The 27,922-nt window shown below is 38.4% G+C and overlaps 1 protein-coding gene across 7 annotated transcripts in view; it reads left to right on the plus strand.

Annotated features, from left to right (window-relative positions):
- The window catches only part of TPST1 (tyrosylprotein sulfotransferase 1), a 130,253-nt gene that overhangs the window by 19,307 nt on the left and 83,024 nt on the right, over positions 1-27,922 (plus strand). The window lies entirely within an intron of this gene.

A 27,922-nucleotide genomic window follows, 5' to 3' on the forward strand; every position in this document is an offset into this window, starting at 1 on the left:
TTCTGCCTCATTTATCCTAGCAGTGAGAGCCTCCATTTTTGATTGCACCTCATTAATAGCTTTTTTGATTTCAACTTGGTTAGATTTTAGTTCTTTAATTTCTCCAGAAAGGGCTTTAATATCTCCAGAGAGGGTTTCTCTAATATCTTCCATGCCTTTTTCGAGCCCGGCTAGAATGTTCAGAATCGTCATTCTGAACTCTTGATCTGACATATTACCCATGTCTGTGTTGATTAGGTCCCTAGCCTTCGGTACTGTCTCTTGTTCTTTTGTTTGTGGTGATTTTTTCCGCCTTGTCATTTTGTCCAGATAAGAGGATATGAAGGAGCAAATAAACTACTAAAAGGGTGGCAAAGACCCCGGAAAAATGCGCTGTAACCAAATCAGAAGAGACCCCAAATTGTGGGGGGGAGAAAGGGGATAAAAACAGGTTCTGAAAAAAAAAGAAAGAAAAAAGTTTAAAAATAAAACAAATTAAAAAATATAAAAAAGAAAGAAAAAATATATATATTTAGATGAACTAGTCAAAAAACGTTAAAAAAAGGGTAAAAGTTTTAAAAAATTTAGCAGAAGAAGAAAAAAGAAAAAAGAAAAAAAATTGAAAAAAGAAAAAAAAATTGAAAAAAGAAAAAAAAATTGAAGTAGCCGCAAGACTAAAGAATCATGGGGAGAAAGCCATGAGTTCCGTGCTTTGCTTTCTCCTCCTCTGGAATTGCTCTGCTGTCTTAGGAATTGAATCTGCTTTCTCCTTGATAGATGAACTTCGTCCTGGCTGGATATTTTGTTGATCTTCTGGGAGAGGGGCCTGTTGTAGTGACTCTCAAGTGTCTTTGCCCGAGGCGGGATTGCACCGCCCTTACCGGCGGCCGGACTAAGTAATCGGCTCGGGTTTGCTTTTGGGAGCTTCTGTTCCCTGAACGCTTTCCGTAGAGGTCTGGAGGACGGGAATGAAAATGGCGGCCTCCCAGTCTCCGGCCCGGAGGAGCCGAGAGCCTGGGGCCCCACTCCTCAGTGCGCCCCCAGAGGACAGCACCCAATCACTCCCGTATCCCCAGCCTCTAGCCGCGCTCCGAGCTCACCCAGCCCGCGACCAGTTCAAGGTAACCCCGAGCTGAGAGTTCAGTCCTCGGCTCTGTCTCTGCAGCCGGCTTCTCCGTTCTAATACCTGCGAGCTCTCCGACACTCCGACACCCCCGATCCTTCTGTGACCCTGCGGGGCCTGGGGCCGCGCTGGCCCCGCGTGGGCTTCACCCCGGTTTAGCCCCTGGAGCAATGTCCCTCAGTGGAACAGACTTTTAAAAGTCCTGATTTTGTGCTCCGTTGCTCCGCCGCTTGCCAGGAGCCGGCCCCTCCCCCCGTGGTCTATCTTCCCGTCGTTTTAGATTCACTTCTCCGCCAGTCCTACCTTTCAGAAAGTGGTTGATTTTCTGTTTCTAGAGTTGCTGTTCTTCTTCTCTTCGCTCTCCCGTTGGATTTGTAGGTGTTTGCAATGTTTAGATAAGCTATCGAGCTGATCTCCTGCTACCTGATGTAGTCTCAGGCTGCTACTTCTCCGCCATCTTGACTCCTCCCCTCTCGGTGAATGATTTTTTTTTAATGTTATATTAGATTCAGTTTGCTAGTATTTTATTAAGAAATTTTAGATCCGGGGGTGCTTTTGGTTAAGAGCCTGCATTTGGCTCAGGTCATGATCCCAGGGTCCTGGGATTGAGCCCTACATCAGGCTCCCTGCTCAGTGGGAGCTCGCTTCTCCCTCTCCCTCTGCTCCTTCCCCTGCTTGTGCTCTCTTGCTTTCTCTCTCCTGAATAAATAAATAAAATCTTAAAAAAAAAAAAAGAATTCTTATATTGAGGGGTGCCTGGGTGGCTCAGTCAGTTAAGCATCTGCCTTTGGCTCAGGTCATGGTCCTGGGGCCCTGGGATCGAGCCCTGTGTCAGCCTCCCTGCTCTCTCTCTGTCCCCTGCCCCCACTTGTTCTCTCTCTCTCTCTCTCTCTCTCTCTCAAGTAAATAAATAAAATCTTAAAAAAATTTTTTTTCATCAGGGCACTTGGGTGCCTCAGTCCGTTGAGTGTCTCACTCTTGATTTCAGCTTAGGTCATGATCTCAGTCAGGATTGTGGGATTGAGCCCTGCACTGGGCTCTGTGTTCAGTGGGGAGTCTGCTTCAGATTCTTTCCCTCTCTTTCTATCCCTCCCCCTGCTACCGCATGCACATGTGCACGTTGATTCTAAAATAAATATATCTTAAAAAAAAAAAAAGAATTTTCGCATCTGTGTTCATCAGGGATATTGGCCTGTACTTATCTTCTTTAGTGGAGTCTTTTTCTGGTTTTGTTATCAGAGTAATGCTGGCCTCTTAGACTGAATTTGGCAGTTTTTCTTTCTTTTCTGTTTTTTGGAATAGTTTGAGAAGAATAGGTATGAACTCTTCTTTAAATGTTTGGTAGAATTCTCCTGTGAAGCCATTTGGCCCTGGACTTTGTTTCTTGGGAGTTTTTGGAGTACTGATTCAACTTCTTTGCTGATTATCAGTCTGTTCAAGTTTTCTATTTCTTCCTGTTTTAGTTTTGGTAGTTTATATGTTTTTTTAGAATTTTATCCATTCCAAGTTGTACAGTTCATTAGTGTGTAATTTTTATAATATCCTTATACAGTTGTTGGATTTCTGTTATATTCGTTGTGATCTCTTTCATTCGTGATTTTATTTGGTTCCTTTCTGTTGTCTTTTTGATATGTCTGGCCAAGGGTTTATCAGTTTTATTGATTTTTTTCTTAAACAACGGGCTCCTGGTTTCATCAGTCTGTTCTATATTGAATTTAGTTTCTACATCACTTATTTCTGCTCTAATCTTTATTATTTCATTCCTTTTGCTGGTTTTAGGCTTCATTTGTTCTTTTTCTAGCTCCTTTAGGTGTAAGGTTATGTTGTTTATTTGAGATTTTTCTTCCTGAGGTAGACCTATATTGAGGTCTACTTAGCACTGCTTTTGCTGTATCCCAAAGGTTTTGGACTGTTGTGTTTTAATTGTCATTTGTTTCCATGTTTTTGCTTTTGTTTTTTTCCAATTTCTTCTTCCTGATTTACCCATTCATTGTTTTACTAGCATGTTGTTTATCCTGCATGTACTTGTGGTCTTGCCAGACTTTTTCTTGTGGTTGACTTCTAATTTCATAGCCTTGTGGTCAAAAAAGGTTCATGGTATGATTTCAGTCTTTTTGTATTTGTTGAGGCCTGTTTTATGACCTATATTATGTGATCTATTCTGGGGAATTTTCCATGTATACAAAAAGGAATGTGTATTCTGCTGTTTTAGGATAAAATGTTCTGAATATGTCTGTTAAGTCCATCTGGTACATTGTGTCATTCAGAGGCATTGTATGCAGAACTATTTACTTCAATAGAATTGTTTTCATTTCTTCTCCTTTGAGTTCATCCAGATTACATATTTTACATTAAAAGCCCATCAACTGCAGTTTTATAATTATTGCTTTATGCAAGTGTCTTTAATTCAGGTAGGAAAAGTGTTCTAAACAAACACTGCTTTTTATGTAGGCTCTGTGCCTAGTGTGGAGTCCAGCACGGAGTTTGAACTCACAACACTGAGATCAGGGTTCAGACTGAAGCACTCACTAAGCCACCCAGGTGGCCCCTCAAATATTTTTACATTGTCTTTTGTATTTGTGTAGCAGTCTTTATTGGATGCTGTTTATTTTTTCATGTGGATTTCATTTACTTACTAATGCCTTCATTTTAGCAGTAAGGGCTTCCTATGTTTCTTGTACAACAGCTCTCCAAGTGATAAATTCTCTGCTTTGTTTATTGGAGTTTCTTAATTTCTCCTTTATTTTTGAAGGATAGTTTTGCTGGATATAGAATTGTTGATTGACATTCCTTTTAGGTGTGACTCTGTCTCCCACTGTGTCTGGCTTCTGTGGTTTTTGATGAGAAATCAGTTGTTAATCTTGTTGAGGATTTTATGTGATTAATTTTTTTCTCCTGGTGCCTTCACATTCCTCTGTCTTTGGCTTTTGAACTTGATTTTATTGTGTCTAGGTGCACATCTGTTTGACTTATCCTACTTGAGGTTTATGTAGTTCCTTGGAAGTCTAGATTAATGTTTTCCATTGAACTTAAGATTTCAACCACTTACTTATATAAATTTGTTTTTTTCTTCTGTCTCCTTCCAGAATTTCTGTTTTATGTATTTTGATGTGCTTGATGATATTCCACAAGTTCATTTTTCTTCATTCTTTTTTGTTTCTGTTCTTTAGACTGGAAAATTGATCTGTCTTGAAGTTCGGTGATTCTTCTGTCTTAAGTCTGGTGTTGAGCCTCTTTAGTGAATTTTTCATTTCAATTATACTTTTCAGCTCTAGGATTTGTTTGGTTCTTACGTATTTTTAAAATTTTTTTAAAAAGATTTATTTATTTTAGAGATAACAAGAACAGGAGGAAGGGGCAGAGGGCGAGAAAGAAGAGTTTTTTTTTTTTTTTTTTTTAAGATGTATTTATTTTAGAGAGCATGAGCTGGGGGAGGCACAGAGTGAGAGGGAGAGAAGAGAGAAGCAGACTCTTTACTGAGTGCAGAGTCCTACATAGGGTTTGATCTCATAACCCTGAGGTCATGATGTGAACCAAAATCAAGAGTCAGTCACTTAACCAACTGAGCCACCCAGGCCCCCCCATGGGAGAGAAAGCCTTAAGCATGGACCCTGACTTTGGGGCTCAGTTTCACCACTCTGAGATCAAGACTGAGCCAAAACCAAGAGTTAGAGACTTAACTGACTATACCACCTAAGTGTCTCTTGGTTCTTCTTTAAATAAATTTTCATTCCTCTCTATATTCTCTTCTTTGGTGAGAAGTTATTCTCCTAATTTCCTTTGATTCTTTGGATATGGTCTATCTTAGTTTCTTGAAGATATTTATATGATCTGATTCAAAGTCTAGTCTAGTAAGTCTGACATCTGAGCTTCCTCAGAGATACTTGTACAGACTGATTTTTTTTTTTTCCCATCTGTGTGTGGACAATACTTTCTTGGTTTTCGGGTGTGTGTCATAGTGGTTTGTTGAAAATGGACACTTTTAATAATATAATGTGGCTACTCTAGAAATCACATCTTTCTCTCTCTCACTGTTTGTTGTCATTTGTTTCATTACTTTTGGGGATCAATTCTTTAAATTCTGTATTCTTTGTCCTCTGTGAGCACTGAAGTCTCAACTTGGTTAGAGCTTAGTGGTCAGTGAATGATTGGACAGTTTTCATTAACTATCTGGAACCTGTAGTCATCCAGCCTTTGCTGAGGGGTTGTCTCTGTGTGTATGGATGTTGTGTTGTGGCTTCTTTCATGCACCAGCAGTTTACAATGCGCCTTACTTAGCCTTTACTTCTGGCTTATATAGAATATCAAGCTAAAGATGATAGATTAGGGCCTTCCCAGGTCTTTCCTGGGCATGTGCCTGCCTTCTAGATACTTTGGAGCTTTTCTCAGTCCTCTGTGTACCTTTTATTCTTCAATTTTTCCTTTTAAGATTTTTTTTTTAAAGACTTGCTAATTTCTTTTCTTTTCTTTTTTTTTTTTTTTAAGATTATTTATTTATTTGACAGACAGAGATCACAAGTAGGCAGAGAGGCCGGCAGAGAGAGAGAGAGGAGGAAGCAGGCTTGCTGCTGAGCAGAGAGCCTGATGCGGGGCTTGATCCCAGGACCCTGAGAACATGACCTGAGACGAAGACAGAGGCTTAACTCACTGAGCCATCCAGGCATCCCAAGTCTCTGATTATTTTTAACAAAAACCCTGGGGGCAGGATGGTTCCCACTGCTGGGGTGGGGGTGTCCTCTGAGTTAAAGCCCTAGTATGAAGCTTTTCCAGTGAGCTGCTAGACAAGTTCATCCAGAGATGTGGTTTTAGGGGGTGCTCCTAACCTCTTCTGCCCAGTTAAGCAGCTACTAGAGTGCTCTTGTTCACATCTACCATGTTTTCAGGTTGTTGGTTTCCAAGGCTTCCGTAGAGTTGAAGAGAGGGGGATAGGGCAAATTAAAATGTCATTAAGCTCTCTGTGCTTACTGAAAGTCAGCTATTTTTCCTGAATAAATGTTTCTTGGATTGTTGCACGTCTTTGGTAAATCTTTAGATTTTTGAGAGTTGATTTTGACTGTTGTTGCCATTTTTCTCATTACTATTATAGAGGATCAGACTTTTATTTTAGGTCCTTATTTTGCCATGCAAGCTGTGTTTTCTCCAGCCTTTTTTTTTTTTTTTTTTAAGCACTGATGTAATAGGGTTTATGTATTACATTTTATCAGATTTGTTTAGGTCATCCTCGGAGTCTGAGATTAAGCAGTTCTGTTTTTCCAGTTTTGTTTGCTATTATTCCCCTATACTCTGACTAAGCTGATTAATATTCTCTGACTATGCGCTATCTTCTTCCGTTTTGAGGCTTCTTGTTACCTTATTTTCTCTGCTCAAAATATTCTTTCTTCCCTCATTCCCACAATGGGAGTCCTGCTTATTTTCTCAGATTTATTCTTTAATGTCATTTTTCCTCTACCTTTTTATGAGCCCATGCATGTAATCCTTTCTTTAAATTCCTTTATGTCTTTTTTTCATACCTTTCGTGTGACCTTTTTATTATTATATCATGTAATATATATAGTTTCTTATTTTCTTCCCCTGCTAAGTTAGTTCTTTGAAGGCAGGTGATGAATCATAGTTACTTATATGTTCAATAAATGTTTGTTTAATTGGAGTGTAGGAGTGAGGTTTTGTAGCAAGAATGTTCTACATTTTAGGTATTGTTACTGGTATCACATTTTATTCATTTGTTATTGAACCCAGGGAAATTATCAATTCTGGAAAATTTAAATAATTTAAGTAATATATGGCTGTACACACACATAGTCTTTGAAGAGGTGCAAGAATACAAAATGATAAAGGAAAAAAATCAGTTTTTCCAATTGAGATTGTTATAGTTTCTCATTAGAGGTTTAAGGCCTAGCCATTTTTTTTTTTTTTTTTTTTTTTTGGTCCTTAAAGGTTTTATTTATTTATTTTACAGAGAGAGAGAGAGAAAACAAGCAGGGGCCTGGGGCGCCTGGGTGGCTCTGTGGGTTAAAGCTTCTGCCTTTGGCTCAAGTCATGATCCCAGGGTCCTGAGATCAGGCCCCGCATTGGGCTCTCTGCTCATCAGGGAGCCTGCTTCCTCCTCTCTCTCTCTGCCTGCCTCTCTGCCTACTTGTGATCTCTCTCTGTCAAATAAATAAATAAAATCTTAAAAAAAAAAAAAAAAAAAGAAAGAAACAGAGGGAGAGAGAGAAGCAGGCTTCCCGCTGAGCAGCAGGGCTCCATCCAGGAAACTGGGATTGTGATCTGAGCTAAGGGCAGACACCTGACTGCACCACCCGGTGTCATAGACATAATATCTCATGACAGAAGTGGAACTTATTTACATGTGAGAGTGACTGTGCTAAAATCAAACGAAATGAAAAAAAACACAGGTAAGGTTGGGCTAATTGCCATGCTAATTTCTAGCCTCCATAATATCTTTTATCTCTTAGGACCAGCTCTAGTTCTCCATTCTTAGTCCCATCTAGTCCCTTCAGGGACTAGCAGAAAGTGTGTAAATGTGCGTGTGCTGCTCATTAATGAATGAAATACAATGCATACATGGGTTCAGAGTTTTCTTCTGTCTCGTTAGACCTGAGATGTTGATAATCGGATAATCAGAAGCGTGGTATATTTTTTAAAACATATGCTTGCTAGTGAAAGCCTTGTAGCAATATTACATAGTCTTATATGCAGTTAATTCGAACCATACTTGTTGCATACATGGCTTTTTGTTCCTGCCAAGAAACAAAGCTATTGCTCGGGTAGCACCTGGAATAGCTGTTGCAGTTTCAGATTCAGACCTGGGTTTCAACTTGATCAGTGATTTGCCAAGTATTGATAGATACTTTACAAGTTATCCTTTTTGAGCTTCAGGTTCCTCTTATGTTCAGTGATTCTAAGACAGAAATAATTACTTTACATTCTGATTTTTGCATGGAGTCTAAGAGATGAAATAAGATTTGATTCATTCATCAGTGAGAGTGTGAAGTATTAAGAGATAGATGAAATAAACCGATCAACAAACAGAATGGATTAGAAGAACAACGGTGGGAGGGGAAAAAAGAGGTGAATTTTGTAACGTCAGTCTTTCTGAACATAGTGAAAAAGTGTATTTTAACGTCGGAAAGGGAGAGATCAGTATTCTGTTCATAGGAAAATGTTAGGTGTCAGAGGTTTTAGTGAGAAAGAGTTTTAGTGGAGACAGTGCATATTTATTGAGTGCTCAATATGCAAATATTTTGTTATATGCTGTAGGGGAGCCTGAAAAGATGGTATTGTCAGTACCTTCCAAGAACTTACAACTAAATAACTCTCACAGAATTTACTTTAAGTTGCTGGTGGTCAAGAAGCCATTGACTTAAGACAAACCATAAGAGACTCTTAAACTCACAAAACAAACTGAGGGTTGCAGGAGGTTTGGGGAGGGGAGGCCTAGGGTGCCTGGGTGATGGACATTGGGGAGAGTATGTGCTATGGTGAGTGCTGTGAACTGTGTAAGCCTGGTGATTCATAGACCTGTACCCCTGGGGCAAATAACACATTATATGTTAATTAAAAAAAAAGTAACAAACCATTGACGTATCAGAAGTCCCTATTTTCAAGAACTTCACAATCCACTGAAGAAACAAGCAGATTAACCGTATAAGAAGTAAGATGATATGGGTAAGTACCAGGGTGCTGTGAAGGACACCTATGTCACGAGACAGAAGGCTGTCAGGAAAACTTCCGAGAAGAGTTCTCATTGAAACTGAATGTTGAAGAATGAGTCAGACTTATACGTGGTGCAGGCCACACTGGGTGAGTGTGTGTGTGGGGGGAGGTGTTGAAGAGTGATGAAAGATGGGGCTAAGGGCTAGATCAGGAAGGGCCGTATATGTTGTGCTGAGGATACTGTTTTGAGAAAGTAGAAGGTCTTGAAAGATTTTAAGCAGGTGAGTGTCATAAGTATATTTACATTTTACAAAGATCACTTCTGAAACAGGATAATGAATAAACTGATCGAAAGGTCAGACAGTACCAGTTACTAGGCTGTGAAGTTATGCTTGTGAGGAGGTGTGAGGGTGAGGATGAAGGTCGTGCCAGCAGGGGAAGAAAAGGGAAGAGAATAGATTCACAGGACATGAAGCAAGAGGAATTGACCGCATTTCACAGGTTACCCATGGAGAGGTTAAGGCAGAAATTGCCAAAAGGCTCCCAGATTTTTAATGTGGGCATCTGAGAGGATGCCCACTTAGCAGTAGCAGAAATTGAGGTTGAGGGATTTACTGGGGAAGATGCGTTCCATTTGGTCTTCCTTGAATTTGACCTGCCAGTGGAACATAAAACGGAAGAGTTGAGTTGTGTCTTTGCCTTTGAATGAGATTTGGGATAGAAGCCTTGGTTGCAGGTTTGAGATTTGGGATAGAAGCCTTGGTTGCAGGTTTGAGATTTGGAATAGAAGCCTTGGTTGCAGGTTTGAGATTTGGGATAGAAGCCTTGGTTGCAGGTTTGAGATTTGGGATAGAAGCCTTGGTTGCAGGTTTGAGATTTGGGATTGAAGCCTTGGTTGCAGGTACGGTTGGGAGGCGTCGGAGCATAAGTAGAAGGTAGCTATGGATGAAGCAGAATGAGTGTAGGAATGTGGATGAGGGAACCCAATACCATAAATTAAACAATTGTCACTGTTTTGTGATGTTTTTGAAACATTAAATTTGTATACATAGTTGAGGCTATTTTTTTCTTTACTGTTAGTATCATAACAGTTAAAAGTTTTATTAATACTTTAATATTTGTGTGGCCCTTTTCCCCAAGTCTTGGAAAAACTTTTTTTTTAAAAATCTGCTATAAATGTTGTACATTCAGTTTAAAAAGTCCTATTGGGATAATGATTGAAATTGTAAAAATATTTATGACTTCCAGATTACTTTGTTTTTGTTTATTTGTAGTTCCTTGCTTCATTTTTGACATTTGTTAAACATTTGCTTTGTTTCACATGACACTGTAGGTATTTTACAGAGATTTGAAAAAATTTCACTAGGTGTTTATTATTCATCTGTATTTTCCATGCTTTATATCTTACCTGATATTCATGCATTCACTGCATGATAATGAATGTATTTTAGTTTGTGCTTTAAAGGAGTTTATAATCTAGTGGGGTAAAGTAACCACCCTACAGTGCATGAGTGTGCAAACCGATGTGTATGTTACCAAGTGCTTGAGGTTACAGAAGTTGGAACAGTTGATTGTGGGGGTAAGGAGGGTAGGAGAAGAGCACTGAGGAGACATGTCGAAAACAGAGAAAGGGGTATGACGTGGGAGGTGGCAGCATGACTAGAGGGCACGTGTGGAGGTGTGGATGGAGCAGCGGTCCTGAATGCCCGCAGGCTGCGTGGGAAAGTGCTGGGAGGGCTGCCACAGCCCATGGTCTTCTTTTGAAATTGTTGAAGTATGGTCGACATACAATGTTGTGCTAGTTTCAGGGGTACAACATAGTGATTTTAAAAAATTTTATTTTAATTCCAATTAACATACAGTGTTATATTAGTTTCAGGTGTATGATATAGTGATTCAGCCATTTCATACATCACCCAGTTCTCATGATGCGCACTTTCCCTTAATCCCTGTGACCTATTAACCCATCCTCCCCACCAGCCTCCCCTCTGGTAACCCTGTTTGTTCTCCTTAATTAAGAGTCTTTTTCTTGTTTTCTCTCTCTCTCTTTTTTTCCACAGCATAGTGATTTGACATTTCTATGAATTATTCATTGCTTACAGTGATAAGTGTAGTCACCATCCATTACCATGCAACATTATTACAATATTACTGACTATATTCAGCATGTTGTACTTTTTATCTCTGTGACTTATTTTATAAATGTAAGTTTCTACCTTCTTAATTCCTTTCACCTGTTTTGCCCATCCCTCCAACCCCCTCTACTCAAAAAAAACCCCCTTTACATTCCTTGTGTAAGTGAAATTACATGGTTAGTTGTCTTCTTCCATCTGATTTATTTCACTTGCAATAATGCCCTTTAGGTCCATCCATGTGGCAAATGGCAAGATTTCATTCTTTTTTTCTGACTACTATTTCATCATACACACAAACACATACACATACTTATATGTATGTACCACATCTTTTCCATTCATCTGTTGATAGACTGCTTTCGTATTTTGTCTATTAGATAATAATGTTACAGTGAACATAGGGGTGATTTCATTTTCTTTGGATAAATACCTGGTAGTGGAATTACTGGATTAAATGGTATTCTGTTTTTAATTTTTTTGAGGAACCTCCATAGTGTTCCACAGGGGTTGCCTATTGATTGTACCTATTTACATTCCCAGTAATAGTGCCGGAGAGTTCTCTTTTCCCCACGTCCTCACTCAACACTTGTTTCTTATCTTTTTGGTAATAGCCATTCTTACTGGTGTGAGGTAATATCCCAATGTGGTTTTAATTTGCATTTCTTTGATGATTAGTGATGTTGAGCATCTTTTATGTATTTGTTGGCCATCTGTATGTCTTCTTTGGGAAAATGTCTTCATATCCTCCTCCCATTTTTTTATTCTTTTGGTGTTGAATTGCATAAGTTCTTTCTATATTTTGGGCATTAACCCTTTATTGGATATATCATTTGCAAATATCTTCCTCCATCCAGTACATTGCCTTTTTGTTTTGCTGATGGTTTCCTTTGCTGTGAAAAAGCTTTTTATTTTGGTGTAGTCCCAATAGTTTATTTTTGCTTTTGTTTCATTTGCCTGCGGAGACATATCCGTAAATATGTTGCTAAGACTAATGTCCGTGAAACTGGTGTTTATGTTTTCTTTTAGCTGTTTTATGGTTTCAGGTCTCACATTTAGGTCTTTAATCCATTTTGAGTTTATTTTTGGTATAGTGTAAGAAAGTTTCATTCTTTCGCAGGTAGCTATATCCAGTTTTCCCATCACCATTTATTGATGACGCTGTCTTTCCCCCATTATATATTCTTGCCACCTTTGTCATAGATTAATTGACTGTGTAAGCACGGTTTTATTTCTGGGCTCCTATCCTGTTGCATTCAGATTTATATGCAGATCCCTGTGTCTTTTTTCGTGCCAGGACCATGCTGTTTTGATTAGTATAGCTTTGTAGTTTATCTTGAAATCTGAGATTTGTGATACCTCCAGCTCTGTTCTTCCTTAAGGCTGCTTTATTTATTTTGGGGTCTTTTATGGTTCCATATGAATTTTGAGATTGTTCTAGTTCAGTGAAATATACTATTAGTATATTGATAAAGATTGCTTTAGGTGGTATGGACATTCTAACTTTAACAATATTAATTCTTCCAGTCCATGAGGACATTTGGGTCTTTATGTTTGTTTGTGTTGTCTTCAGTTTCTTTCATGAATGTCTTACAGGTTTTAGAGTATAGGTCTTTCTCTTCCTTGGTTAAATTTACATCTAGGTAATTTATTCTTTCTGGTGCAATTGTAATTCTTTTAATACTAACTGTTGTTAGTGTATAGAAATGCAACAGATTATGTGCATTAAATCTGTACTCTGCAACCTTACTGAATTCCTTTATTGGTTCTCATAGTTTTTTGAGGGAGTTATTAGGGTTTTCTATATATAGAAATGTATGCAAATGGTGACAGTATTATGTCTTTCTCACCAGTTTGAATTCCTTTTATTTTTCTTATCTGATTGGTATGGCTAGGGCTTCCAGTACTATGCTGAATAAAAATGACGAGAGTGGGAGTCTTCATTTTATTCCTGATCTTAGAAGAAAACTCCCGGTTTTTCACCATTGAGTATGATGTTAGCTGTGGGTTTTTCACATATGGTCTTTATTATGTTGTGGTATGTTCCTCTAGATCCACTTTGTTGAGTGTTTTCATTATTAATGGATGTTCTATTTTGTCAGATGCTGTTTCTGAATCTATTGATATGATGGTTTTTATCCTTTCTCTTGTTAATGTAATGTATTACATTTTTAATTTGTTTTTTAAGATTTTATTTATTTGACAGAGAGCGCAGGACAGGGAGTGGCAGGCAGAGGGATAGGGAGAAGCAGGGTCTCCGCTGAGCAGGGAGCCTGATGTGGGGCTTGATTCTAGGACCCTGGGATCATGACCCAAGCTGAAGGCAGACACTTAACTGACTGAACCACCCAGGCACCCTACATTTTTTAATTGAATCTTTTTATATCCTATTTGATTGTGGTGAATTATTTTTTCTTACTGTGTTGTTGAATTTAGTTTGCCAATATATTGTTAATGACTTTTGCATCTATGTTCACTACAGATATTGGTCTGTAGTTTTTTTTTTTTTTTGTAGTGTCTTTGTCTGGCTTTGGGTCAGGGTAACATTGGCCTTTTAGAATGTATTTGGGAGATTTCCTTCCTTTTCTATTTTTGGAATAGTTTGAGAGTAATAGGTAGTCAGCCTTCTTTAAGCATTTGGTAAATCTCACCTGTGAAATCATCTGGTCTTGGACTTTGGTGCAGTGGGAGTTTTCGATTACCGATTCAATTTTGTTACTATAATTGGTCTTTTCAAATTTTCTACTTCTTCATCATTCAGTTTTGGAAGATTGTTTGTTTTTAGGAACTTATCCATTTCTTCTAGGTTGTTTTGTTGGCAATAATTTTTCATAGTAATTTCTTATAATCCTTTGTATTTCTGAAGTGTTGATTGTTATTTGTCCTCTTTCATTTTTCATTTTACGTATATAAGTTCTTTCTCTTTTTTTACTTGAAGAGTCTGGCTAAAGGTTTATAAATTTTCCTTATCTTTTCAAAGATTCAGCACTTAGTGTCATTGATCTTTTGTGGGTTTTTTTGTCTTGATTTAATTAATTTTGCTGTTTATTATTTCCTTCCTTATATTAACTTTGGGCTTTATTCTTTTTTTCCCCATAATTCTTTAGGTGTAAGTTTTGATTGCTTATTTGAGATTTTTCTTGTTTCTTGAGGTAGGCATATATTGCTATAAATTTCCCTCTTAGAACTGCTTTTGCTGTATCCCAAAGTTTTGGACCATTGTGTTTCCATTTTTATTTGTCTCCATGTATTTTTTTTATTTCCTCTGATTTCTTCATTGACCTATTTGTTGTTAAGTAGCATGTTGTTAAGCCTCCATGTGATTGTGTGTTTTTCTAGTTCTTTTCTTGCGGTGGATTTCTAGTTTTATACCATTGTGGTTGGAAAAGATGCTTGGTATTGCTTTAGTCTTTTAGAACTTATTGAGACTTGTTTTGTGGCCAAATGTGATCTATCCTGGAGAATGTTCCAGGTGCACTTGAAAAGAATGTATGTATTCTGCTGTCTTTGGATGGAATGTTCTGTATCAAGACCTTCTGGTCTAATGTATCATTCAAAGCCACTGTTTCCTTATTGATTTTCTGCCTGTATGACCTATCCATTGATGAAAATGTGTTTAAATCCCTTACTATTCTTGTATTCCTGTTAGTTTCTCCCTTTATGTCTATTAATATTCGCTTTATTATTTAGGTCCTTCATTGTTGGATGCGTATTTAGAATTGCTATGTACTCTTGTTGGATTGATTTTAATTCCTTCATCATTATGTAATGCTCTTCTTTGTTCCTTGCTGCAGTTTTTCTCTTAAAGTTTAATTTGTCTTATATAAGTGTTTCTACTCCAGCTTTTTTTTTTTTTTCATTTCCATTTGCATGGAACTTCTTTTTCTATTTCTTCATTTTCAATCTCTCTATGTCTTTAGGTCTTGGTTGTAGGTTTTTCCTTTCAGTATTTAGACTATATCATGCTACTCTCTTCTGGCCAGCAAAGTTCCTGCTAAAAAAATCAACTGATTGCTTTATGGGGTTTCCCTTGTATGTAACTGCTTTTTTCTTCTTGCTTTTAAGATTCTCTCTTTATCTTTTAATTTTTGCCATTTTAATTACTGTGTGCCTTGGTGTGGACCTCCATGGCTTCATCTTGTTTAGGCTCCTGTTCTTTAAAAACCCTTTAAAACACATTATCCACTTGACTTTCCTAGCAGCATTGTGAAAGAAAAAGAGAACTTGCAGATTTTTTAAATGTTTTTGCATTTTTTCTCCAGTCTTCTTTTTATAATTTCTACTTTAAGTGCAAAAAAGCATTATCATTATCATCCTCATTTAATGGATGATAATGGATAATGGATGAAGAAACTTATGCTCAATGATTTAACTAGTTTCATAAACTTAAAAAAAAATGGATTTCAGATTAGAGCCTAGGTCTAATACACTAGGCTTTTTTTAAAGTATTATTATTACATTAATTCAATGCCTGCTTTTTTTCTCCTTTTAATTCTAAAAGGAGATTAGTAGAAACATTATATAATTGAATTATTGAATGAAAGTATGTAATTTGAGCAAACTTGCTTTTGTGTGTGTTCCCTCTCAAGGGTGGTATACAGAGATGAGAAACATTAATGAAGAATCTGGAAGCATGGTTAGCCTACAGTAACTCTGACTTACAGATCCAAGAAGGTTAGAATTTGGCAACTTAAACTTTATATTTTGTTTTACTTCACTTTAACCATTTATTATGAAAAATTTCAGTCATATCCAAAAATAGGGAAAATGATATTGAATCCTCAGGTACCCATCACTCAGCTTTAGTAGTTATTAACTCATAGCCATCTGATTTCATACCTAACTCCCCTCCCTACTCATACATCTGTTGTCAGATGTTTTTGAAGCAATTCCCAGACATCATTTTATTTCACTGGAACCATTGAAAATGTTGTGTTTGAGTTTAACTTGTGCTCTTGTGTCTATTTATGTCATAGGGATTAGGTCCAGTTCTTTGTGTTTGACTGGCTTTTTGCCCTCTTGACCATGGGGTTTTTTGAAAACAAAATCCCAGAACACTGCTCCTTTAAGAAAATGGGTTCCAGTAGACTTCCCAAAGATCATCAGCTGTGTATACCATATTCTTTTTGCCATTTGCCATTTGTTGTCAGTGGTTCTAGTTGCAGATCCCAATGTATGGCCAGAAAAAGGTGTTCCCCCACCTCTGTGAGCTGACATGAGAATTGGTCTTGCGACAGTGGTTTGCTTACTGGAAGTTTCTGTGGAATGGCAAAGCTGTAATTTAAATTAACCCCTGGAAACATATTAATTGGCAAGTTTAAAGGCATGATATACTTATGTTTCCTTTTGCTAAAAAATTTAGGGAATAGAGAAACCCACTGTGGAACAGAGTTTAGACAGCAGGCAAAATGGCATTGGCTATTGCTACTTGCTATATTGGTTGAATAGGCATAAGAGAGGAGCTAATGGGTGACATTGTAAAGAAACATTTTAGGAGATCGTTACTTTGTTTAATTTATCTTTTCCTAGGGCATCTGCTCATCATCTCTTTGTATCAAGCACATGACCACTTTGTGATTATAAAAGCAGGGTGTGATGTATGTGCTCATGAGTACTCATGCCTGGGACTGTGTGCACTGAGTGTTTGGTACAGCCTTTCTGACTACTGACCTCTGTACCGCTACTTCTGTTTATTGATCACTGTTTTTGATTAGAAATCTTTATAAAATTTGTAAAGATCTAAGTAGGGAAGTGTAGTGTCAACAATCTCTCCTCTTCTCTAGAGAGTCTTTCATTTCTGGGAGTCTTGCATTTGGCTTGCTGAGAAACAGTGGTCCTATTAATAGTGATTTTTCAGATATGTTTGTTGCAGTGTTTAATGTTTTTTCTTTCCCCTGGAGACAAAAACAAGACTGAACTTTTTTGTGTTCTCTTCTAGCTCAGCCTCAGCTCTGTGAATGTCCCAGTTGAGAAAATACTGATACTGCTTGTTTGAAAATTAGTGAAATGGACAAAGGTCTCTGTGTGTGGATACATGTGCTTTTGTGTGTCTTTGTGTGTGTGTATGTGCATGTGCACAGTGGTTGAATATATAAGGATAATGGTCAGACCAGCTTTTGATGTACTTTCTACTTAAATTATAGGACTGCTTTTAAAAAGAATGAGGAGAATTCACATCAAGGTGTGAATAGAGACTTCATTTCCACAGCATCTCTCGTCTAGAGCAATGTATTTCCCAATTTGGTTGGTTTACTAATGCTTTTTGAGGACTCAGTGTACAGTGTGACCTCATGCTCTGTTACTCATGCAGTGGTAGGGGGATGAAACCTAGACAAGGACTCTTAATTTCTGAGCTTAAATCTTTTGGAGTAGGGGCGTGTGGGTGGCTCAGTCGTTAAGCATCTGGCTTTGGCTGAGGTCATGATCCTAGGATCCTGTGATCATGCCCCACATCAGGCTCTCTGCAGGGCGGGTGCCTGCTTTTCTCTCTCCCACTCCTCCTGCTTGTGTTCCTGTTCTCGCTGTCTCTCTGTCTGTGAAATAAATAAATAAAATCCTCTTTTTTTTAAATCTTTTTTTTTTTTAAAGATTTTATTTATTATTTATTTGACAGCGAGAGAGAGAGATCACACATAGGCAGAGAGGCAGGCAGAGAGAGAGAGGGAAGCAGGCTCCCTGCCGAGCAGAGAACCCGATGTGGGACTCGATCCCAGGACCCTGAGATCATGACCTGAGCCGAAGGCAGCGGCTTAACCCACTGAGCCACCCAGGCGCCCTAAAATCCTCTTTTTTTAAAAAAACTTTTGGAATAAATAAAATATACATGATAAAATTAAAAGCAACCTTTGAAGAATGGGTAAGATTTAGGGGCACCAGTCGTTAAGCATCTGCCTTCAGCTTAGGTCATGATTCTGGGGTCCTGGGATCGAGCCCTACATTGGGTTCCCTGCTCTGTGGGAAGCCTGCTTCCCCCTCTTCCACTCCCCCTGCTTGTGTTACCCCACTTGCTGTCTCTCTCTGTGCCAAGTAAACAAATAAAATCTTAAAAAAAAAAAAAAGAATGGGTAAGATTTAGAGAAGTGGTGAGGAAAATGTGCTATTAGGTCTTAATTTGTGTACCTATAAAATGAGAGCATTGGGGGCGCCTGGGTGGCTCAGTGGTTTAAGCCGCTGCCTTCGGCTCAGGTCATGATCTCAGGGTCCTGGGATTGAGTCCCACATCGGGCTCTCTGCTCGGCAGGGAGCCTGCTTCCCTCTCACTCTCTCTGCCTGCCTCTCTGCCTACTTATGATCTCTCTCTGTCAAATAAATACATAAAATCTTTAAAAAAAAAATGAGAGCATTGGATCAAATAGGCCCCTCTTAGCACTGATACTGTCTGATTATGTAATTCTTCAAATTAAGAAACATGCACAGAGGGAAAAGTAGGCTTCGTAAGCTTAGTGAAAAGCATGAGAATGTTTCTGGGAAACCCCAAATCCCTTTCTTTCCAATTTTAATATCCCTTACAAGGTCTTTGACCAGCATCTTACCTGAATTCAAACATGTTGAAGGGGACATAGAACATACTTTTTTTCCCCCTAATGTGTTGGGGAAGACAATATTTAATTTAAAATACATTTAAAGTGAAAATTTGAAAAAAATCCAAATTGTGTTGGACACAATTTTTAAGTATGCTTGGATATGTCATAAGGCTTTGTTTTTCCACATTATCCTTAGTAATGAAGGAGTTGGCCTTCATTTTAGTTTAGTTTTTTTTTTTTTAAGATTTTATTTCTTTATTTGACAGAGAGAGAGTTCACTAGCAGGTAGAGAGGCAGGCAGAGAGGGAGGGGGAAGCAGGCTCCCTGCTGAGCAGAGAGCCGGGACGCGGGGCCCAATCCCAGGACCCCAAGATCACGACCCGAGCCGAAGGCAGAGGCCTCAACCCACTGAGCCACCCAGGGACCCCTTCATTTTAGTTCTTATGAAACTTCTAATTTAAGAGGTGTCTTCTCAGTTAGTTTGAACAAGAAGATATATTGTCCTGACCTCTATCAGTGTTATTTTTAATCTCTATAGAGATTTCTTGACAAAATTAGTAGAGAAATTTAACACAGATTTAATGTTGGGTGTTTTAAGTCTTTTCAAGGCTATTTTGAAAAACAATACTAGGCTGTGAGCAGAGGAATGATGTGTTCTGACTAAATTTTAAAAAGATCCTTCTGGGGGTGCCTGGGTGGCTCAGTTGGTTAAGCGTCTGCCTTTGGCTCAGGTCATGATTCTGGAGTCCTGGGATTGAGCCCTACATCGGGCTCCTTGCTCAGCATGAAGCCTGCTTCTCCCTCATCCTCTGTCTGCTGCTCTGCCTATTTGTGCTCTCTCTCTGAAAAATAAATAAAATCTTAAAAGAAAAATCCCTCTGACTATTGAGTTGAGAATAGGGGGCAGGAGTGGAAATAAGGATATCTTTCCATAATCCTGGTGAGAGATGCTGGTGGTGCAAATGAAGTGGTCAGATTGTGACTATATTTTGAAGATCGAGCCAATAGAATTTTTATCAGATTTGGATGTAAGATATGAGAAGGATATGAATCAAATCTGTATTAAATGTTTTAAAATTGAGCATATCCCACACTCAGTATTCCACACACTTTGACCTAGCAATTCCTCTTTCAAAACTTTAGTTTAAGAATATAATCGCCCGGGTTGCTCAGTGGGTTAAAGCCTGTGCCTTCGGCTCAGGTCATGATCCCAGGGTCCTGGGATCAAGCCCCAGATCGGGCTCTCTGCTCAGCGGGAAGCCTGCTTCCTCCTCTCTCTCTCTGCCTACTTGTGATCGCTGTCAAACAAATAAATAAAATCTTAAAAAAAAAAGAAAAGAATATAATCACATGTACAAAGATGTTTGTTTATACAAGAATATTTATCACAGTGTTAGAGTCATGAAAGTTTAAAAACAAGTAAATAATAATAGAGAATTGGCCAAATAACTGTTGGTAGATCTGTAAGCAGAAAGAGTTAGGTGTCCCCAGAAAAAGAAAGATATGACCTTTGTGACAGAGAGGCCATTTTTAAAAGATTATTTATTTATTTATTTATTTATTTGACAGAGAGGGAGATCACACATAGCCAGAAAGGCAGGCAGAGAGAGGGGGAATCAGGCTCCCTGCCAAGCAGAGAGCCTGATGTGGGGGCTTGATCCCAGGACCCTTAGTCCATGACCTGAGCCGAAGGCAGAGGCTTAACCCACTGAGCTACCCAGGTGCCCCACTGAGAGGCTATTTTAAGCGCCCCCTCTCCCATCTATGCCCTGTTTACCCAAGCGTACTTCTTGCCTTGGAGATCAGAATTACAAAGAAGAGCAAAAACGTAAGTAGTTAAGGGTTTTTGTTCTGTTTTGTTTTTTGTTTTAAGATTTATTTATTTTAGAGAGAGATCGAGCATTAAGTTGAAGGGTCAAGAGAAGGAGAGAGACTCAAGCTGACTTTGTGCTGAGCTTGGAGCCTAGGCAGGGCTCAATCTCACGACCCTGAGATCATGATCTGAGCTAAAACCAAGAGTCTGACACTTAACCAGCTGCACCACCCAGGCACCCCAGTAGTTAATAATGTTAAGGGAATAAAGGGAATGCAAAAACTAAGTCTCCCAGGCCAGGAAATAGCCTAACCATATCAGGGACAATAAATTAGTGGTAAAAAAAATTCCAGGGCTGTTTCATAAGCAAGCAAAGCTCTGCATTCCTTTCCTGAGATAAGATGCCCCAAACCCCATCCAGTTTATACAAGATCTCAAAGCATGCCCATATAGCCCTTTTAACGGTTATATCTGCTTCCTTGTAATGTTAAAGTTTCCATCCTAGAAGAAGCACAAGCTTCAATAACATAACATAGGATGTATGTATAGGCCTGTTTTCTAAGTACAAGAGTGCAACCTTATGCCCACCCTTATAATGACAAAGCTTCCCTTTCTGAGTATTTGTCCTAACCCTAAAGAAAAGGAACCCACTCAGCCCTGCTCAGGGATTCACTGCTTTGAAGTTATTCTTCATGATTTCCTTTATTTGCTGCAGATAGTTTCCTTTGCCAACTCCACTTTGGTGTAGTCTCTACCTGTAACTCACCAAGGAGCAAACTCACAGTTTGGTTATAGGTCCTTTCAGTAAAGTATTATGCAGCCATTAAGATGATTTTATAAGTATGAGTCTGGACACATAAATATATTAATATTTTTCCAGTTTTTGTCTTTTTATATATTTTACTGAGAATTTGGGGTATTTTAATGCAAAGTTATCAGATACTGTTGGTTGCTACTATAGTAACTTAGTGGTTTTTGTCATGTTAGCTTTTGGTTGGTGAATATTTTGTATCTGATATGTGCTTGGGGAAGAGTTGGTTTATGGATATCTTGCTTTTGTATGTTGAATTTTAAATTGTTGCGCAGGTAATTTTTGAAAAAGACTCATTTATTTATTACACATTGAAGTCAGAGGTTGGTAAGTTAAATGTAATTTGAAATACATATAGTACTAAATTTTATCAAAAAGCTTTGCCATTTTCGAGTGATTTCTTAGTGATTACTGCTCTTTTCTCACACAACATGCATTATGCATCTGCCACAGCACAAATAAATGAAATGTGCTAGAGGAATCATTCCTACAACTATCTAAAATGAAACCCACCATTATTAGAGTTAATTTGGTTCCCTAAGAGCACTTTGCTTTGCTTCACTAAGTAAGTTTTATTTGCTTTGTTCAGACTTAAATGAATTTTTATTTCATCTCAGTGTTTATAAAATGGAAAACATGAGAAAATTTTTCTAGGATCATTGCTCTTGTCAGTAAAACCCATCATTTGTTTAATGTATTCCTATCACCACTGAATGTATCACCACTAAATAATACTTGATCAGAAACATTAATTGGAGGATTCAGAATCGTAAACTCTCCTGTTTTTGATCTTTAATCATTTTTTCCCTGTCCCCCACATTTCCTCTCAAATTTCTCTTGATTTTTTTTTTGTTTGTTTTAAAGATTATCATACAGTAAAATAGACTTTTTATTTCGGTGCTTAGTTCTGTGAATTTTAACACATATATTGATTTGTGTAACAACTACCACAGAGCACAGAATAAATAGTTCCGTCATCCCAGAAAACCTTATTGTGTTATATCCCTTTAAAGTTACAGTCTTGTGAGCCTGGGCGGCTCAGTCAGTTAAGCGTCTGCTTTTGGCTGAAGTCACGATGTCTCTGCATCCAGCGACTTGCTCAGTGAGGAGTTTGCTTTCCCGTCTCCCTCTTGTTCCCCCCAACCCTGCTCGTACACTCTCTCACTCACTCTTTCTCAAATAAATAAAATCAATCTTTAAAAAAAATAAATTTACAGTCTTCTGGCATCCAACGATCTGTAGTTTTGCCTTTTGAGAATATTTTATGAATAGAACTGTTTGGAGACTGACTTTCTTTCAGTTATACGTAGTGTCTTTGGGATTCATCCACATTGTTGTGTGTATCAAGAGTTTGTTCTTTTTCATTGCTGAGCAGTATTCCATCAATGGATTTACCATGGTTTATCCAATTTAACATTGCATTTGTTTTTAGTTTTTGGTGATTATGAATAGAGCTGCTGTAGACATTCATGTGCAGGTTTTTGTGTAAACATAGATTTCATTTCTCTAGGATAAATGTTCAGGAGTACAGTGATTGGGTTGTATGATAAGTGTATGTTTACACTATTAGAATCTACCAAACACTTTTCAGATGTAGCATTGTGCATTCCCAGAAATAGAGAAGTCCAGTTACTCATGCTCATCAGCACTTGATAGTGTCAGTGTTTTTTATTTTAGCCATTCTAATAAGTGTGTAGTGTGTTGTTGTTGTTGTTTTAACACAATATTATTGAGATGTAATCACATACCAAAAAATTCTCTACAATCTAGGTTTAGAACACTTTCGTCACCCCAAAAAGAAACTATGTAGTAATCAACTTTCATCTTCCCTTTCGCTTCAGCCCCAGGCAACTACTAATTTTTCTGTCTCTACAGATTTGCCTGTTTTAGACACTTTATATAAATGGAATCATATAATATGTGATCATTTATGAGTTTCTTTTAATCAGTTAGCATAATGTTTTCAAAGTTTGTGTATATTTAATTGTATATCAGTGCTTCACTCCTTTTATGACTGAATTATACTCCGTCGTTTGGATATACCATGTTTTGTTTATACATTTGTCAGTTGGTGGACATTTGTGTTGTTGCTGTTTTCTAGCTATAAATAGTGATGCTTTGCACAAGTTTTCTGTGAGCACATGTTTTTAGTTCTCCTGTGTAGAATTGCTGGATCATATGTTAGTTCTACATTTAACCTTTGAGAAACTGCCAAACTTGTCTAATCTGGCTGCAGCATTTTACAGTCCCACCCACCAGCAGTGTATGAGCAAATGTATATTCCAGTTTCTCCACATCTTTATCACCACTTGTTATTTATTTTTGTTTTTGATTGTAGCCATCTAGTGGGTGTGAAGTAGTTTTGATTTGCATTTTCCTGAGGAATATTGAACATCTTATGTGCATGTTAGCCATTTGTGTATCTTCTTTGGAGAAATGTCTATATGGCTTTTGCCCACTTTTTAATTGGGTTATTTGTGTTTATTGTTGAATTATAACAGTTCTTTATATATTCTGGCCACGAGTCCTTCATCAGATACATGATTAGTTAATTTCTCCCATCTTTTTATTTGTCTTTCGCTTTCACATCAAAGAAGGATGATGTTCTTTGAAGTACAAATGTTTTTAATTTTGATGAAATCTAATTCATCTGTTTTTAATTTGTCTCTTGTACTTTTGGTCTTATGTCTAAGGAACTGTGGCCACATTTTCTGATCTCAGAGTTTTATACTTTTAGCTCTGACATTTAAGTCTCTAGTTAATTTTTTTTAAGATTTTATTTATTTATGTGAGAGAGAGAATGAGAGAGAGAGCATGAGAGGGGAGAAGTTCAGAGGGAGAAGTAGATTCCCCACTGAGCAGGAAGCCCGATGTGGGACTTGATCCTAGGATTCCAGGATCATGACCTAAGCTGAAGGCAGTCGCCCAACCAACTGAGCCACCCAGGCGCCCCTCTAGTTCCTTTTGAGTAAAGTTTTGTGAGCAGGTATTCAACTTCTTTCTTTTACATGTGGATATCCAATTGTCCTAATACCATTTGTTGAAAAGGGTATTCCTTCCTCACACAGTTGTCTCAGTACCCTGTCAAGGATCAGTTGACCACATCAAAAGATGCTCCACATCACTCATTATCAGGGAATTGCAAATCAAAACTACAACAAGATATCATATTGCACCTATCAGAATGGTCAAAATAAAAAATTCCGTGAAAACAAGAAGTGTTGATAAGGATGTGGACAAAAAGGAACTCTATGCACTCTTGGTGGGAATGCAACCTGGTGCAGCCACTGTGGAAAACAGTATGGAGTTTCCTCAAAAAGTTAAAAATAGAACTACCATAGGACCTAGTAATCGCACTGCTGGGTATTTAATCCCAAATTAAAAACAAAAACAAAAACAAAACCAACAATAATTCAAAGAGATACATGAACCCCTGTTTATAGCAGCCTTATTCACAGTAGCCAAGATACGGAGGCAGGCCAGTGGCCTTCAGTAGATGAATGGATAATGACTCAGCCATAAAGAATGAAATCTTGCTATTTGCAGCAACATGGATGGAGCTAGAGAGTATTACGCTAAGTGAAATAAGTCAGTCAGAGAAAGACACATACCATATGATTTTACTCATATGTGTAATTTAAGAAACAAAACAAATGAACAAGGGAGAAAAGAGAGAAACAAACCAAGAAAGACTCTTTTTTTAAAAAAATAATTTTTATTTATTAATTTGACAGAGAGAGGGAGATCACAAGCAGGCAGAGAGACAGGTAGAGAGGGGGAAGCAGGATCTGCATTGAGCGGTGAGCCTGATGCGGGGCTTGATCCCAGGACCCCGAGATCATGACCCGAGCCAAAGGCAGAGGCTTAAACCCACTGAGCCACCCAGGCGCCCCAAGAAACAGACTCTTAATAACAGAGCACAAACTGATGGTTACCAGAGGGGAGGTGGGTGGGGAATTCGTGAAATAAGCTATGGAGATTAAAGAGTGTGCTTACCATGATGAGCACTGACCAATGTGTAGAATTGTTGAATCACTATATTGTACATTTGAAATTAATATAACACTGTGTGTTAACATACTGGAATTAAAATAAAAACTTAATTAAAAAAAAAAAAGAAAACTCAACCTACCAAAAATGTACGGGTGTATTTCTGGATTTGTAATCCTATTCTGTTCTTCATATGCTTGTTTTTATCCAGTACTACATTGTCTTCGTTGCTCTAGCTTTGTAGTAAGTTTTGAGATTGGGAATTGTGAATATTCCAGCATTGTTCTTTTTCAAGATGGTTCTGGCCAGAATGAGATTGTATGAACCTAAAATAGGTTTAAGTAACTCCCTGCTTAAAATTTTTAAATCAGCCACATCTGATTGCATCTTTCATAAAATGTCATATTCCTAAACTGATCCACAAGATTTATGATCTGACTCCTGCCCATTTTTCAAGTTTCATTATTTACCCACTTTTTCTCCTGCTTTACCCTGCTCCTTGAAAGCTTTGAAATGGCCTTCCACTGCAGGACTTTTGCAGATCTACTTGCTTTTGCTTAGAATGTTCTTCTCTTCGCTTTGTCTATATCCTGTTCACTGTTCAGATCTCTACCTAAAGGTAATCTTTTTAGGTAGCCTGTCCGTATTATTTTAAAAGATTTTATTTATTTTTTGCGCGCACGAGAGAGAACGAGCGAGCACACACATGCACACATGAGCGTGAGAAGGGGGAGGGGTAGAGGGAGAAGCAAGCTTCCTGCTGAGCAGGGAACCCAACTCAGGACCCAGTCCCAGGGCCCTGGGATCATGACTTGAGCTGAAGGCAGAAACTCAACTGACTGAGCCACCCAGGCATCCCTGTCCCTGTTATTTTAAAAATATTTGTTTTTCTTTTCCCACTCTAGAAAGTAACAATTCATTGTAGGAAGTTTGAAAAATAAAGAATGGTGACTACTAGGAAATCAGAGGATAAGCCTTTAGTGCGGTAGATTCATCTGATGCTAGGTTGTTATTTGATCCTTTGGTCCTTATTTTCTTTGAAAGCCTACAGAAGTATTTTCTTCACACTTGAAATTGAAAGTTATTTGAAATTGCCAGAATGTGTCCAGATTGGGTTTATTGTCATTTATTTTGCTTAAAATGTTGGTCCTCACATCTGTAGATAATTTTTTTCCCTTTCAGCAAAGTTTTCTTCATTTGTGCTTATAATTTTCAATCAAAATATTAATATTCTAGTGTTAAATCTTAATTTTGCAACCTATCTATTACTCTTTTCTTTCCATTGTTTTCTTTTCTTTCCATCTGCCCCCTTTTAAACTGAATACTAGTATAACATCTTAAGTGTCTTTTATATCATGGATGCAGTTTTCTGTATAGATAGTTCAGTGCTATGTTGCTACCAGTGTTCTTTGTTCTTGTTTTAGAGAGAGCACAGGGGTCGGGGGAGGAGGGGCAGAGGGAGATGGGGAGAGAATCTTAAACAGGCTCCACTCCCCAAGCCCAGCCCATGCAGGGCTCGATTTCATGACCCTGAGACCAGTACCTGAGCCAAAATCAAGAGTCAGACGCTTAACCGACAGAGCCACCCAGGTGCCCTACTACCAGTGTTTTTTTCTTTTTTTTTTAAGATTTTATTTATTTATTTGACAGATAGAGATCATAAGTAGGCAGAGAGGCAGGCAGAGAGAGAGGAGGAACCAGGTTACCTGCTGAGCAGAGAGCCTGATGGAGGGCTCGATCCCAGGACCCTGGGATCATGACCTGAGCCGAAGGCAGAGGCTTAACCCACTGAGCCACCCAGGCGCCCCTACCAGTGTTCTTAATCAGTGCTTTTTTCTTTGCTGTCTTATTAAGCTGATCGTTTAATCTCAGTGTATTCTCACTTTGTTTTTCTATGTTGTAGCTTTATAGTACAGTACATTGCCCGGCACATAATATGTGTTCAGATATTCAGTGAAAGGAATGGATAAACAAAAACCAGATCTTGGTGTATCCTACTGAGACTATCAAAATATTTTTCTAGGAAAGTGTTCTTTAAAAAAAAGAAAAAACAACCAGCTGTGTTGAGGTATAACTTACATACGATAAGATTTACCATTGTAAGGGTCCAATTCAGTGATTTTTTAAGTAAGTTTTCTAGAGCTGTGTAACTAACATAGCAGTCCAGTTTTAGAATATTTCCATTACTGCAAAAAGCCACTTCATGCCTATTTGTCATTAGATTCCTGCTTCCAGCCTCTGCTTTCTGTCTCTTTAAATTTGCCTTGTTCGGACATGGCACGCAAATGTATGCTGACGCAGCTGCTCAGATGCCCACCCACACGCTTGACATCGTTTTCCTTTCTAAGCTCGGCTTTCTAGGGGCTGCCTTCCTGTCCGCATAGCTTAGTGGACAGTGACTGGGCGCAAGTGTCTTAAGACAGTGTGACCTTTCATCGGCAGTGGATCTTCATGTGCGTAGAGGAGCGCATTGAAAGTTCGGGTGTTTCATATCTGCGCTGGTGTTTACCTTCCTATCATTCCTTTCACGTCTCCTGTTTGCCTCCGTGCACCTCTTCGTTGGCAAAGAGCTCGCCAGTCATGACTGCGTAACTGTCTTCACACGCTGTTCACCAGTTCTCCCGAACGACTTCTTGTTACCTAAGCATGCTGTGTTCAGTCACGTCTTTGTGCAAGTTCCTGCCCTCCGTCTTGGGCTGTGTTCTGGCATGTCATTGTGTGCAGGAAATTGTACACGAGTTCCTACTGCTGAGAGTACCCCTTCCTCTTACTTTCTTTTGAGGCTTTTATAGCTTCCCCTGGTAGACTTATGCACTTCTTTTCATTGTACTCTCATTGTCCTGTTGGCGTGTTTCTACTACGGCTCTGGGTGCATTTTGTCACTGTTTGTACATC

The sequence above is a fragment of the Meles meles genome, chromosome 21 (assembly GCF_922984935.1).
Source record: "Meles meles chromosome 21, mMelMel3.1 paternal haplotype, whole genome shotgun sequence".
Classification (NCBI taxonomy): Eukaryota; Metazoa; Chordata; class Mammalia; order Carnivora; family Mustelidae; genus Meles; species Meles meles.